Source organism: Muntiacus reevesi, chromosome 15 (assembly GCF_963930625.1).
Source record: "Muntiacus reevesi chromosome 15, mMunRee1.1, whole genome shotgun sequence".
Lineage (NCBI taxonomy): Eukaryota > Metazoa > Chordata > Mammalia > Artiodactyla > Cervidae > Muntiacus > Muntiacus reevesi.
In genome coordinates this window covers 44,919,860-44,933,052 of record NC_089263.1, presented here as the reverse complement: position 1 = coordinate 44,933,052, position 13,193 = coordinate 44,919,860, and the positions used below count along the sequence as shown (strand labels likewise).

The following is a 13,193-nucleotide window of genomic DNA, read 5'->3' as shown; positions in this document are numbered from 1 at the left end:
CTACTATAGCATGAATAGAAGTCTTTAATTTCTGGGAGTTTAAAAAACCCATCAGTATTTTTAGTAGTGGTTCATAATTTCCCACAAAATAATTCAATTATATTAATAACAGAAATATTAAAGACATGAACATATTTAATTTACCAACTTTGCTCATTTCTAAACTTCAATCTTATTCATCTGTATCATCAGATATATGCCTTTCTGCAATGTTTAACTTTATACACAGAATTCAGAATGTGGAACATGGGTTCAGAGCATTATCTAGAGTAGAGATAAGCACAATGGGTGTTTCACATATAAATTTTATGTGGCTCCACTGCCTGATCGCTAGATTTTCTTTTAACTTTATTAATAGAAACTCAGAAAATTCTAAATATGTTAAGCCATCTTTGATATTTAACATGAAAAAAATTGCACAAGACTACAACCTGATTTTTACAGATATGATTTAACCTCTTCAATTCCTTTTCTGCAGGAAAAAAAAATCTCTAAAGGGAGAATGGCAGTAATTTTGAATGTTGGAGATATTTTACTCAAGGTTTGTTATTGTTCATCTTGGCTTATAGTGTTCAAATTTTAAAGAGTCTTACTCAGTTTTTCAAGAGTTCAATAGTAATTTTAAAAAAACTGTACCTTCCAAACATCATTCCCAAAATTTCCAGCAGAGTCAAAGAAAGTTATCAACCCACCTTTTAAAGTATGGTACTGCAGAAAAATAAATAACCCAATCAAAAAATGGGCCAAAGATCTAAACAGACATTTCTCCAAAGAAGACATACAGATGGCTAACAAACACATGAAAAGATGCTCAACATCACTCATCATCAGAGAAATGCAAATCAAAACCACAATGAGGTACCATTACACACCAGTCAGAATGGCTGCTATCCAAAGTCTACAAGCAATAAGTGCTGGAGAGGGTGTGGAGAAAAGGGAACCCTCTTACACTGTTGGTGGGAATGCAAACTAGTACAGCCGCTATGGAGAACACTGTGGAGACTCCTTAAAAAACTGGAAACAGAACTGCCATATGACCCAGAAATCCCGCTCCTGGGCATACACACCGAGGAAACTAGAACTGAAAGAGACACATGTTCATTGCAGCACTGTTTATAATAGCCAGGACATGGAAGCAACCTAGATGCCCATCAGCAGATGAATGGATAAGGAAGCTGTGGTACATATACACCATGGAATATTACTCAGCCATGAAAAAGAATACATTTGAACCAGTTCTAATGAGATGGATGAAACTGGAGCCCATTATACAGAGTGAAGTAAGCCAGAAAGATAAATACCAATACAGTATACTAACACATATATACGGAATTTAGAAAGATGGTAACAATAACCCTATATGCAAGACAGAAAAAGAGACACAGATGTATAGAACAGACTTTGGGACTCTGTGGGAGAAGGCGAGAGTGGGATGATCTGAGAGAATAGCATTGAAACATGTATATTGTCAAGTGTGAAACAGATCACCAGCCCAGGCTGGATGCATGAGACAAGTGCTCAGGGCTGGTGCACTGGGATGACCCAGAGAGATGGGAGGGGGAGAGAGGAGGGACAGGGGTTTAGGATGGGGAATACATGTAAATCCATGGCTGATTCATGTCAATGTATGGCAAAAACCACTACAATATTGTAAAGTAATTAGCCTCCAACTAATAAAAATAAATGAAAAAAAAAAAAAAAGTATGGTACTTTGGTAAGTCAGACTTTAATTTTGCTTATTTAAAGTTTAATTTGCATGAAAAGGCTGTCTTTTGCTTTAAATGTGTTTGATAGATAACATGAAGCAAACTTTTATCATACACATCACAAACTGCACTAAAGGTAATAACTAAAAAGTAATCAAAAGTTGGAGGTTGAATGAAATTCATTAATTTTGGTGAACTCATGATTTCACTGAAATTATTTTCTCGCATAAGAATGAAGTCATAAGATAAATTGTGAAATCTGATCATAGGAAAATTAATGAGTGTAATAAATAAACATTAAACAGTGTCACTTTTCTATTTTAATAATGCGGAATTATAAAAAAATAGCAGTTTAAATTTTTTTATAAAAAATTAAGCACCAAATTAATTAGCTATCTGCACTAGCAAATCCTAACAAAGTGTTACTTTTAATTAAATTTAAGATGTTCAAGTGCTTGCTTTAACATGTCACATTCTAGAATTATGGATGAAATAGTCTCAAAAATTATTATTATTTTTTTTTCAAAAATTATTTTTAAAAAAGCATTTAAAGCTGGTTCTTGATCCCAATAATTAACAGCTTTGCCAATTTTGAGTATACTATAAAATGTAACTGAAAGGGTAACTTGCATGACCGAATACCCACTGTGATTAATAAGAAACCAAAAAGAATTGCCCCCAAAATATTTCACATTCAACTTACAAAACATCAGACATCCTGTTGCATGGACTTTAAGAACTATCAACTATTTGACAGGTAATTGAGAATTTGATAAATAACAATGGGACAATGTTAAGAAACTGAGATGATTATTTTTAAGTTTTTGTACCTGGTACTTCTGCAGAAAACCAAAAAAACAAACAAACCCAAACACAAAGCCAAAAACAAAACCAGCAATGTTGTAGCAGGAAAAAGCCATAACAAAGATTATGCCTAAAAAATTTCTGCAATGAAAATGGCATGTGAGAACTGTACTAAAATTCCCTTGCTTTGGGTAAAAATGAACATTTCATTCCTCTTCCTATACTCAGTTCACCATGAAGATTTGGTGTTGCTTCATAGTGACCCATTTGATTTATTACTTCCAATGCCTAATCTTATATCTAGGCACTGGAGACTATGTTCAAAGCTATTATAAACCTTCTGGCCTTACAAGCTCCTTCCGCTACTTTATCAGATACACATTTATCTGGTCAACTTTTTTTAGGGGTGGGTAAATACTGTTACTCTATGGCACAGTGATCCTGTTTGGTGGCTAGGATAAACTTCCTTCCCCACTACCTCAGGTACTCAAGTATATATCATCTAGAATTTAAAAAAAAAATATTTATTTATTTAGTTGTACCAGTCTTAGTTGCAGCACATGGGATCTTTGACCTCCATTGCGACATGCAGGATCTTTTTTTTTTTTTTAAGCTTTGGAACACAGGATGTTTTAGCTGTGGCATGCAAACTCCTAGTTGCAGGATGTGGGATCCAGTTCCTGACCAGAGATTGAACCCAGGTCCCCTGCATTGGGCATGTGGAGTCCCAGCCACTGGACCACTGGGGGCGTCCCTATATGGTCTAGATTGTTCAAACAGAGTAGTCCATCCTGATAGCCCCAGAAGAAAATTGAACCTTGATGACATCATTTGTATCCTGGATCCCTGTACACCAGACAGTTCCAGATTCATTTCTTGGACACACGAGTTTGGTTTTTTTTTTTTTTGCATAGGCTACTTTGAGTTGGATTTATGATATATGCAATGTAATGTCCCTGGTGGCTCAGAAAGTAAAGAATCCGCCTGCAATGCAGGAGACCTGGGTTTGATCCCTGGGTTGGAAAGATCCCCTGGAGAAGGGAATGGCTACCCACTCCAGTATTCTTGTCTGGAGAATTCCATGGACAGAGCAGCCTGGTGGGCTACAGTCCATGGGGTCACAAAGAATGCAAACAATGCAAGAAAATTTAATTAATTTGCATGTGCTGTTTATACCTATTGCATTTCCTAGTTTCATTATTGAAAGAAAAGTGAAAGTGTTAGTCGCTCAGTCATGCTGATTCTTTCCATCACATTGCAAGTCAAAAATATATTTAATCTCAAAAACAATAAAAATTAGCAAACAAGGTATTTTTACTGTTTCTCTGCCATCATATTTCCCGTATTTCTGGTAATTACTTGTCAATCTCCCAACCCAATCTTCAAACTACAAACGTTCTGAGAGTTCAAGTTACCTGTTTGTTGTATATCCTTCTAGAAATATATATACAAGCATATATATATATATATATATTTACAACCAAATAAAACTATTTACAATATTGATAGTATTCTTTTCACACTATTGAAAACTTTTAGATTTAAAAGAAGTTTTAATATTTTGCTTTCTATTAAAAAAGGAATCTTTTATCCCAACCCAAGTGTTGCACTCATTAATCACATTTCCTTCCTTCCCTCCAACCCCAAGGGGAAACATTTCCATGAAATTGGGTTCATCATTTTCAAGACTATTTTATAGTTTTACAATATAGTTATGTACTTACAGATAACATATTTGATTGTTTATATATTTCTAAACTTTACATAACTCTGGGAGATAGTGGAAGACAGTGAAGCCTGGCCTGATACAGTCCATGGGGTCACAAAGAGTCAGATACAACTTAGCGACTGAACACCACAATGACAAGCTTTATATAAATGATACTCTATACATTCACAGACAATTGCTAATAATTACCTTCACACATTGTGAACATATACTTTAAAATATATTTTTGAGCACAGCATATAGTGAGTCAAAATTTCTAAGTATTGCTAGCCCTCCCTATCCACAGGTTCCATATATACAGATACTGGAAGGCCAATTAAGGAACTTGAACACTGCAGATTTTGATATCTGTGGGGGTCCTAGAGCCAATCCTCTGGATTGGTATACAACCTTGGTATTGGTATTGGTATACAATTGGATTGATAACAATCCTTGTTATCCGTTGGATGACAAGGGACAATTATATGGTCATAGATTTAGACAAACATTGTACACAAGTATAACATTTTTTAAACTTACATTTTCAGGTAAAAATTTTATTGAAGTAAAACATTCATAACATATATAAATATATACATACATGAATATTTTAGGTAGGCTTATTGAGTTATAATTGAGGCAAAGTAAAAATTCACCCATTTTTTGGTGTACAGTTGTATAAATTTTCACAAGTTTATACAGTTATGTAATAGCAATGATAATCAAGACACAGAATATTTTCATTATCCCAAAATGTTCCCTTGTGCAACACTGCAATCAATGTCCTTTCTTTACATGTAGTTCCTGGAAACCAGTGATGTGATTTTTATTTTTACTGCTATAGTCTTCCCATTTCTAGAACATCATATAAATATTATATAGTCGACAGCCTTTTGAATTTGGCTTCTTTTACTTAATGCTTTTAAAGATTCATTCATATTATTATATGGATTAGTAGTTCATTCCTTTGTATCACTGAGCAGTACCCCACTGCATGGATGTACTATAATCTGTATATTCATTCACCAGTTGATGGACAGTTGGATTGTTTCCAGTTTTTGGTAGTTTCAATAAAGCTGCTATAAACATTTGTTTATAGATAATTTTGTGGAAATATGCTTTCATTTCTCTTACTTAGGTAAACACCATGGAGTGGAATTGCTGGGTCCCATGATAAGTGTGTGTGTTTATATACTTTAAAAGTTATGTACTCTATTAAGTTATATACATTATAAAGAAACTGCCAAACATGCTGCCTAAATTGATAAAACTTAAAAACATCTGTGCTTCAGCAAAGGAAACCCTAAGCAAAGTGAAAATACAACTGATAGAATGGGAGAAAATATTTGCAAACAATGTAACTGACAAAGGATTCATTTTCAAAATACACAAATAACTCATATAACTCAACAACAAAAAAACCCCAAACAAGTCAATCAAAAAATGGGCAGAAATAAATAGGCATTTCTCCAAAGAAGACATACAGATGACAAATACGCATATGAAAAGATGATCAACATCGCTAATTATCAGAGAAATGCAAATCAAAACCACAATGAGCTATCACCTCACATAGGTAAGATGGACCACCATTAAGAAGTCTACATATAACAAATACTGGAGAGGGTGTAGAGAAAAGGAAATCCTCCTACACTGTTGATGGGAATGTGAACTGGTCCAACCATTATGGACAACAATATGGAGATTCCTCTAAAAACTAAAAATAGAGTTGCCATATGATCCAGCAATCCCACTCCTGGGCATATACCCAGATAAAACTATAATTCAAAAAGGCACACATTCAAAGCAGTACTATTCACAATAGGCAAAACATAGAAACCTAAATGTCCATCAACAGATGAATAAAAAGCAAAAATGTGACACATATGTATAATACAATGCAATACTACTCAGTCATAAAACAGAACAAAAGAATGCCATTTGTAGCAACATGGATGGAACTAGAGATGATCACATTAAGTAAAGTAAATCAGAAAGAGAAAGACAAATACCATAAAACCATAGCACTTATATGTGGAATCTGTAATATGACATACACAAACTTATCTATGTAACAGAAACAGACTCACAGACATAGAAAACAGGCTTGTGGTTGCCAAGTGGGAGGTGTGTAGGGGATGGACTGAGTGGGAGTTTGGGGTTAGCAGATGCAAACTACTGAATATACAGCGCATAAACAACAAGGTCCTACTGTAGAGCACAGAGAATTATATTCAATGTACTGAATATAAAAAAGAATGTGTTTGTGAGTGTGTGTGTGTGTGTGTGTATGCTGCTAAGTTGCTTCAGTCATGTCCAACTCTGTGCGACCCCACAGATGGCAGCCCACCAGGCTCCTCCGTCCCGGGCAAGAATACTGGAGTGGGTTGCCATTTCCTTCTCCAAGGCATGCATGCGTGCTAAGTTACGTCATATATATGTATGTGTAAATCATTTTGCTACACAGCAGAATTTACCAGAACATTGTAAATCAACTAGATTTCAATAAAAAACAAAACAAAAACCATCTTTGGTTAACCACAATAGCAATGCCATTTGTTGAATGCTTTCTATGGGTTGGACATTGAACTGAGTATTTGAAATGCCGGGCCGGATGAAGCACAAGCTGGAATCAAGATTACCAGGAGAAATATCAACAACCTCAGATAGGCATATGATACCACTCTAGGAAGAAAGCAAAGAGGAACTAAAGAGCCTCTTGATGAAAGTGAAAGAGGAGAGTGAAAAAGCTGTCTTAAAATTAAACATTCAAAAAACTAAGACCATGATATCTGGTCCCATTACTTCATGGCAAATAGATGGGGAAAAAGTGGAAACGGTGACAGATTTCATTTTCTTGGGCTCCAAAATCACTGTGGACAGTGATTGTGGCCATGAAATTAAAAGATGCTTGCTCTGTGGAAGAAAAACTATTACAAACCTAGACAGCGTATTAAAAAGCACAGACATCACTTTGCTGACAAACGTTGGCATAGTCAAAGCTATGGTTTGTCCAGTAGTCAGGTACAGATGTGAGAGGTGGACAATAAAGAAGACTGAGTGCCAAACTGAGGCTTTTGAATTGTGGTTCTCGAGAAGATTCTCTTGAGAGTCCCTGGACTGCAAGGAGATCAAACCAGTCAATTCTAAAGGACATCAACTCCGAATATTCATCGTAAGGACTGATGCTGAAGCTGAAGCTGCAATACTTTGGCCACCTGATGTGAAGAGCCGACTCATTGAAAAAGACCCTGATGGTGGGAACGATTGAGGGCAAGAGGAGAAGGGGGTAAAAGAAGATGAGATGTTTGGATGGCATCACTGACTCAATGGACATGAGTTTGAGCAAGCTCCAGGAGTGACTGAAGGATAGGGAAACCTGGTGTGCTGCAGTTCATGGGGTCGCAAAGAGTCAGACATGACTTAGCGACTGAACAACAACAACTATATTCACAAATTAGTGAGGTAATTCCCAGTATCCCTATTTTACAGATGATTAAACTGAGGTCCATGAACATTAATCAACTTGTAAATATAACAGAGCTAGTGACTGATAGAACTGAAGCACATATTCAAGCTTATTTGGAACAAAATACATATTTCTCCCTTAAACCTCAACATACAAGCATTCTGGGCTGTGTGTGGGGTATCTTTTCTCTTTGTTTCCAGGTTTTAAAGCTATAACTGACATGTAACATTATATTAATTTTAGGTGTACAACATAATGATTACATATATATGGTGGTGGTTTAGTCGCTAAGTTGTGTCCAACTCTTGCGACTCCAGGGACTGTAGCCCGCCAGGCTACTCTGCCCATGGGATTCTCCAGGCAAGAATACTGGAGTGGGTTGCCATTTCCTTCTCCAGGGGATCTTTTCAACCCAGGAATCAAACCCAGGTCTCCTGCACTGCAGGCAGATTTTTTACCAATTGAACTATGAGGGAAAGGGGCTCAAAGAAATATATATACATACTGCACAATAAATACCACAGTAAGTTAATATCCGTCACCTCACATGATCACATTTTTTCTTCCTGTGATGAGAAGTTTTAAGATTTACTCTCCTAGCAACTTTCAAATATATAATACAGTATTGTTACTATTCTGTACATTAGCACTTCTCCAGAACTTATTTACCTTAAGTGACTGAAAACATGCTGGTTAATTAGTTAGGTTAACCTTATAATTATCTCATTATTCTTAAACTGTATCTATCTTGAGCAATACCATCTAAACAGGACAACCAACTGTACTATTAATGCTACTCTTCAGAAATTAACTACATTATTCCTTAGAGTTTTACCTAGTAATGCAGAATCACAAAGAAAAGACTACACTATTCACATCAGTGAACACTATTCGTATGGATATTGTGGAGAAACCACTTTTATCTTACTTCAAAATCTTGCTATGTTTGGTTTTGAATGTGTTTTTTTTTTTTTTTTTTTTTTTTTTTTTTTTTTTTTTTTTTTTAATATTATTTTATTAGTTGGAGGCCAATCACTTCACAACATTTCAGTGGGTTTTGTCATACATTGACATGAATCAGCCATATAGTTACATGTATTCCCCATCCCGATCCCCCCTCCCACCTCCCTCTCCACCCGACTCCTCAGGGTCCTCCCAGTGCACCAGGCCCGAGCACCTGACTCATGTATCCCACCTGGGCTGGTGGCCCGTTTCACCATAGATAATATACATGCTGTTCTTTCAAAACATCCCACCCTCACGTTCTCCCCCAGAGTTCAAAAGTCTGTTCTGTATTTCTGTGTCTCTTTTTCTGTTTTGCATATAGGGTTATCGCCACCATCTATCTAAATTCCGTATATATGTGTTAGTATACTGTAATGTTCTTTATCTTTCTGACTTACTTCACTCTGTATAATGGGCTCCAGTTTCATCCATCTCATTAGAACTGATTCAAATGAATTCTTTTTAACGGCTGAGTAATTTGAATGTGTTTTTAATAGTAATAGTCTGATACAGTTAAACCTTTCTTTGGTAACTCCAAGATCATAAAATGGAAATCTCCATAAATGGAGAACAGAGGCATCTGATCTTATGCATGATATCTACTAAAGAAAGAACTATACAGTACAAATCAAATCATAGAACCAAATCCTGAAAAGGATTTCAGAGGTAATAGAGTCTTCTACTTTTATAGGTGAGGAAATTGTTGCTAACATTATACAATATGTTTAGAGAAACATTTGGGAACTGTTTAAGGTTTCACAGCTGATTAGAAGTTTTAACTATCATAAAACTATCCAGAAAATATTGCTTATTTTTAACAAGCAATTAATATATATGTTAACTGTTTTAATATAAGTATTTTGCAGAGTAAGCACAAATATATGGACTGTGCTATGTTATTAAACACATCTGTAAGGTACCTAATTAGAGATTTTCAAACAATGTGTCTGACTGCACAATTGCTCAAACAATATGAGTATAACCATTCTAGTATTTGACACTTTAATCTCAGAAGCTTATTAAGAAGCTTGTAAAGTAACACTGCAAAAGGATATCTAAAAAATTAGAAGCTACTAGATTACAAAGATACAAATGACTGATTTTAATTACATCTCCCCTTGATAAGAAGACTGGGATTACAGCAGTATATTACTGGAGTGCATTGCTCTTTGAAAGGTTATTCCTCAGAAGTTATCTTTTGTCCTCATGTCAAATTTCTTAGACCAAGCATGATCAGCATCTCGACTCAAAAGCAGTCGCAATGCACTGTCTAGTGATCTATGGTTTGAAATGGAAGCAGAAATAAAAATATACACAGGCAGAGTGTGATCTATGAGCAGTGAGAAGAAACCACGAAGCAGAGAAAGGAAAGGTAGAGAGAAGTACACCACGAAGACAGCACAGCACATTGAGGAAGAATAAGCCTGGATTTCACTTCCAGCAATTAGTTCTATGAATGAGTAAGTTAGAGCCTGTGAACCTCTATTTTCTTTTTGGTAAAAGAAGCATAATATCACATCTCACAGGATTATGATACAATGATAAATTCCCATACGATATAGCCATATCAACGTGAATAAGTATATAAACTGCACTACAGAAACTGCTGAACTTTTGAAGTGAAGTTACTGTGGAAAGAACTATGTCAGTAAGGAATAGCATTGTATAAAGTAACAGGTCAATAAGGTGAGAAGGAATTGGGCTTAAAGTCCAAGTTCAAGCCATGTGGCCATCTAAAGAATGGCTGTTAAGAACTAGAGTTCTTAAATATTTTAAAAATGTGAGTTGTTAAGATTGTGTTGCAATTACTCAATTATTGTTGGAGAGTGAAAGCAGCCATAGACAATATATAAATGAACAAGCATGGCTGTATTAAAAAAAAAAACTTTATTTATAAAAATAAGGAGCCTGTCCAAAGGCCATTGTTAGCCAACTATGTATCTGGAGAGTCAGATACATAGAACCTAAAATATTTCTTGGTCTTTATAAGCTCTTGGCTAATGCTGTCAGATACCTGGGGAAATGAAGAAAGAAAATGTTGCTCTGTCTGGACAAACATGTTTCGGGGTGCAATGAAACAAAACACTTGAAATTCACACTCTTCTAGGACAGATTTGCCAGAACATATAAGGATAGGAAGGAAAAAAGGAGTTAATGGTTGTGTGGTAACCATGTGCTGGCATAGGAACAGTGCGTTGTGACAGGAAACCACCTTGTCAGTGAGCTATGATGTCACCTATTGTATACAAAGCAAAACAAATGAAAAACCCTGCAGCTTTAAATTCTATTTTCCCTGATGTCAAGAGAGTTTTAATAGTATTCTTTTTTTTTTTAAATAGCATTCTTTTTATTAGTGTTTGCATGGCATATCTTTTTTACATCCTGTTAATGTCAATCTTTTTTACATGCCTAGGTTTAGATGTGACTACTGTTAACAGCATAAAGGCAGAACTCAGAGATATTGCAAGTTCAGTTCCAGACCACTGGAATAAAGTGAAGACTACAATGAAATGAGTGTCATGAGTTTTTTAGCTTCCCAGAACGTACATGTTATGTTTATACTATAGTGTAGTCTATTAAGTGTGCAATAGTATTATGTCTATAAAATCAATGTGCTTATCTTAATTAAAAACTTTACTGTTAAAAAATGCTAATTATCATATGAACCTTTAGTGAGTCATAATCCTTTTGTAATAGTACTATCAGAGATCCCTGATCACAGATAATCATAATAAATAAAATGAAAAAGTTTGAAATAGTGAGAATTATTAAAATGTGACACAGAGACACACACAGTGAACAAATGTTGTTGGAAAAACTGTACTGAAGACTTGCTTGACAAAGGGTTGCCACAAATCTCTTACTTGTAAAAAACTCACTATCTGAGAAGCACTTGCCTGGATTTTTTTCAGACTAAAAATCTTTGTCTTTTAACTAGGACATTTGATCTCTTTACAGTTAATGTAATTACCACTAGATTTGGGCTTAGGTATATATTCTTATTTCCTGGTGGCTCAGATCATAAAGAATCTGTCTGCAAAAAGGGAAACCAAGGTTTGATTCCTGGGTCAGGAAGATCTCCTGGAAAAGGGAATGGCATCCCATTTCAGTATTCTTGTCTGGAGAATCCCATGGACAGAGGAGCTTGGCGGGCTATAGTTAATGGGATTGCAAAGAGTCCGACAAAACTGAGCAATTAACACTTTCATATATTCTTATCTTGTACTTTCTATTTGGCCTGTTAGCTCTGCTACATTTTTCTTTTAAAATAATCTTTTCTTGTTATATTTTGGGTTCTTCTATTGTCCCGTTTCCCCCTCTTCATTTAATGCAATAATTCCTTCACATTCTTTTAATGATTATCCCCAAAATTACAAGATTCAACTTGATTTAGCATAAATATAACATTATTCCTCCTTGACAATTAGAGGACCTATAGCCCTTTAGCCCTTTTTACTTTCATTCCAATTTATTTATTACTGTTTTTAAAATTCATTATAATTCACCTTAGTTAGGTTTAATTACCCCAAAACATTATTAACATTATTTTCTTGAGTAAATGTATATTGATATTTGTCACTTTTTTTGTGTTTCATTCCTTCCTCCTTGGGAAGTTCCTTACAGAATCACATTCCTTCTACTTAATTATGCATTCTATTCCAGCTCTTGGAAGTTTCTTTAATACAAGGCTGAAAATGACTAAATCAAGTTAGATGTGAATTCCTATTTTCCAGATTAATTTACGGGAATTATGTTGGACTAAATTGGTGATATCTTTGAGGAGAACTTGTGTCTGTTTCATTAGGGAGTCAGAGGAGACAATTCTTAGATAAATTTCAAGAAGCCTGGATTAATATCGTTTCTGGCTCAGATGGGGATCCCAGGTGAAGATCAAAGTACTTCTATAGATGTCTGCCCCTGATTCTTCAGGCGACCATTGATTTGTCTACTTTTGGAGAGGGGAATATTTCTGGCTCAACCCTCAGTTTTTTGGTAAAATAAAATCTTTGGAAAATTTCCTCTATTTTCTATGAGTCTAGCAATGCATGAATTAGATTTTGTCTAGGACCTAGCAGGCTGGCAGCAGAAGGGTCCCCACAGTATGTTTTTGTTACACTTCAAGAAGAAAAACGCCTATACTAAAATTTAACATGTATTATGCCATCAAAAATAGACCAAACTATTTTTATAATTTAATGTTTGGAATTCTCAGACTTGGTACATTAACTAGACTTAATTATTTTAATAATTTAATAATTTTTTGAATTGTTTTTGATTAGAAAAGATACAAGAGAAGGTTTCAGGTCACCACGTGCAAGCCCTTCTCTGTGCATACCCTGCTGTGTGGAGGTCTAGTCTAAAATCCAAATACCTGAAACATAAAGTAAAATTTTGAACATGTCATCCTAACAGTATTTCCATTATCACTTTTAAGCTGTGCATTAACTAGTGTAACATCATTAGTATCTTTTTTTGCTTTCTGTTTAAAAACAACAGCTTC

General features: G+C 35.2%; 1 protein-coding gene across 8 annotated transcripts in view; it reads right to left on the bottom strand.

The window, feature by feature from the left end:
- Positions 1-13,193, bottom strand: part of MIPOL1 (mirror-image polydactyly 1) — a 283,902-nt gene that overhangs the window by 99,437 nt on the left and 171,272 nt on the right. The window lies entirely within an intron of this gene.